The sequence below is a fragment of the Cherax quadricarinatus genome, chromosome 36 (assembly GCF_038502225.1).
Source record: "Cherax quadricarinatus isolate ZL_2023a chromosome 36, ASM3850222v1, whole genome shotgun sequence".
Classification (NCBI taxonomy): domain Eukaryota; kingdom Metazoa; phylum Arthropoda; class Malacostraca; order Decapoda; family Parastacidae; genus Cherax; species Cherax quadricarinatus.
In genome coordinates, this window is record NC_091327.1 from 27,870,895 (window position 1) to 27,874,493 (window position 3,599).

At 31.5% G+C, this 3,599-nt stretch overlaps 1 protein-coding gene across 1 annotated transcript in view; it reads left to right on the forward strand.

Annotated features, from left to right (window-relative positions):
* Window positions 1-2,356, forward strand: part of LOC128691397 (uncharacterized) — a 216,061-nt gene extending 213,705 nt beyond the window's left edge. The window contains exon 14 of the mRNA XM_070091599.1: window positions 1-2,356. This exon is cut by the window's left edge and continues 522 nt beyond it. The gene's annotated coding sequence lies outside the window, so the exon portion shown is untranslated.
* Window positions 2,357-3,599: the final 1,243 nt, after the last annotated feature.

Consider the following 3,599-nt stretch of genomic DNA (forward strand, 5'->3'; position numbering starts at 1 on the left):
GAACAGCAAATGTTGACCATTACTTTGAATTACAGCATTGCAAATGTCTTTACACAACAGTGTCTTTAACTCTGCCACTTTTAGATGTGCCATGACTTCCAAGCAAACATATTAATATTATCAAATAATTATATGTAAATATCACATAAAATTGAGCGAATCGAAAATATTTGATGGAAAATGGAAGAGTAACTTAGTACTTTTTATCCAAACGTGATAGTTTGTCCAGAATTTGAGCTGCATTGACTGTTTATATCACTACGTGATTGTTGTAGTATGCATTTAATCTGTGTATTATGTGTATTAGATGATGACAATATAATGTATAGATATTGTGTATCTTATAATTTTCAACAAATTTGAAATAAAACGAGATGTTTTACATTATTTTTAAAAATATTTCAAATGGGTAGTGCACAAATAACTAAAGGAGTCTTCTAAAACTGCCTAGTTTCTCATTAACTATTTATCTGAACTTGAACGTATTATAATTAAATAATGTTAATATTAATATTAAATCATATTAATTTTAATATTTTAATTAAAGGGCAAAATTCATATCTAGTGTGACTTGTAAATAGATAAAGCAAAAAATGCTATTTTTACATAGGAAAATTACTTGCATTCATATCATAAAATAAGAAATAGTGTAAAATCTCCAGGTGACACCAGTGTAAATATGAATAAGACAGACATAATATAATTTTCACTATACTGTTTTTCCAGTAGATCCTAAATATAAAAATATATAACTTATGAAACCAAGACACAATGATGCTTGACCTAATGTGGTTTCAAAGTGTCTATGAGGTAGATTGTAAGAATGTGATGGGTTGCTATGTATACATCCTATACATCACTAAGTATAATTTATACACTAAAAATGTAACATGAAATCAGATGAAAGGAAATGCGATATAATGAGTCTTATAATCTTTGTATGTTCTGTTAGATTCTCAGTAACATTTACTTCTATGAAATAACTCTTAGATGATTCTTCACCAGTCATCTCTCTTGTACTATTCGACTGGAGTCAATTACTTTCAAAGGTATTTTTGGAGAAGCTGTAAGGGTGTTGGATATAAATATTTCACAAGTACTAGAGATGAACTTTTTAGTGTTGGAAATGAAGTTTTTAAGGTGTTGGAAATGAAGTTTTTAATGTGTTGGAAATGAACTTGTTAAAACTCTTGAGTGTATTGAAAATGTTCCATTATTGTTTTATCCAGCCATGTTTTTTCTGCCAAGCCTTGTGAATTAATAAAGTACATGTATAACGGTAAAAGAAACATTTAGGAAATAATTTCATTGACATGGACTGAAGAGAATACACTAGTCATCAGGGTTTCTAATAACTTTAGAGTATCATCCATGCTGATTTATTTTGCAGGAAAACAATGCGAGAAGCTTTTAACAACGTTGATACATTTTGTGTTTGCTGAAATCAACCTAGTATCACGTCCCGAAAAATCTATAGAAGAAAAAAGAATTGCTTGGATTTTTTTAAGCCTTGATCAAACCGTGAGCATATATTGGAAGAACTGAGCATTGCAGACAAGTATGAAGACAAAGATACACTTCAGAACAGGTTTTTATTGGGAGAATATTTCGCTCTGCGAAGTGCTTATCAAGTCATAACTTGACAATGCTCTACACAGAGTTCTCACATAACGTCTGGCCAAGTATAGAGAATATATGGAAAGCTTTGTCTAGTACTCGATAGGAAAAAAATATATACACGTCATGCATAGAAATGATTTAATGAGGAACAGTAAATATCAAACACTGAAGGATATAAAAATCACGAACAGCTCCTGGAATATATCATCAGATTTCTGAATGCGATAATTCTGTATGTACACATCATTATGTAATCTCATAATCTTAAATAATTTAAATGGATCGGCAGATTTTTTGGTACTTACTCATGTGTTTAATACATAACAATTTGATTATTACTGTCTGTCCCTCTTTTGGAAAATATTTCCAGTTACTTTTCCTCTTACTAACTACACCGAGTTCTTCTTGTTCTTGCTAACCACTTCCAGTTCGTCTTGTTCTTGCTACTTCCAGTCCTTCTTGTGTTTGTTAACTACTTCCAGTCCTTGTATACTTGTTAACTACTCCTGGACATTAATTTTCCCTAACTTTTCATCATCTTGCCCAAAAAGATTTCTATTCCTTACAACATTATAAGACACCGTATATAACCTGTTACCTCTGCCTGTGAGACATCGATGACTCACGTGTCTGCTAAACATTTGTTTTCTTACATGTAATTTCACACACCTATAACATATGGCTGTCTCACATATATATGATACATTCATTGGTTTAAAGAAGTTGCGTAACACCTTTGTAGCATATGTTTGCATACAGATCTGTTACCGCAGATATTAATGTAATGTATTTTCTTATATATATATATATATATATATATATATATATATATATATATATATATATATATATATATATATATATATATATATATATATATATATATATATATATATATATATATATATATATATATATGTATATATATATATATATATATATATATATATATATATATATATATATATATATATATATATATATATATATATATATATATATATATATATATATATATATATATATATATATATATATATATACAGGGTGCCCACAAAAACACTCCCTGATTTCAAACAGATATAACATGTAACTTTACTGTAATAATCCTTCACAGTTAGTAGCTTCAGATGCAGGATTTCATTCAGTTTCATGTGGTATAGGGTAGCATTAAAGGCACTCAATGTGCGCCCCTCTGGTTCCTCAGAAAACATAGATGCGATGGTCCAGTTCGGTCCAGAGGCTCTGCAGCATATCTGGTGTTATCATGCGAACTGCTTCAGTGATCGGAATTTTCAGCTCCTCCAGGGTTGCAGGTAATGGTGGTACGTAAACTGTGCTCTTCACGTATCCCCTAAGAAAGAAGTCACAAACAGTTAGGTCCGGTGACCTCGCGGGCCACTTGTGGGCAATGAATGTATGTCTAGGGCAATTGGTGTAAATTGCTTCCTAGACAGATACTGCAAGGAATTTGCAGTTTCATTCACTGATAACTGAGACAAATTTTATGGCAAACGTGATATGTATGCAAGGGATAGGGTTCATCTCTCATGGGCCAGAGTGGTTGCATTAACCAACTCAATTGAGGGGGGCCATTGCTTACTAGGACTTTATAATGATAGATTATATAGGTATGGGTGTGTGTGGGAAACAGTCGAGTTGCAGTACAAGGGATGAAAACAGCAGATATTATCAGGAAACCTCAGGAATATATTTAATAGACAATATTCAAAATAACGTGTGCTAGTAAGGCAAAGCATTTGATTAACAAACAAAGAGACACAGTAGAGGGCAGAGAGTGATTAGCTCCCTTAAGGTGTGCTATACTAATAGTAGGTGTCTTAGAAATAAGATAGATGAGATAAGATTACTTGCATGTTCAGGTTATATAGATATTATTGCTATAAGGGAGACCTGGTTCAACCTGAAAGATAGAGAAATGCCTTCTGAATGCCACATACAAGCCTATAAAGTATTCC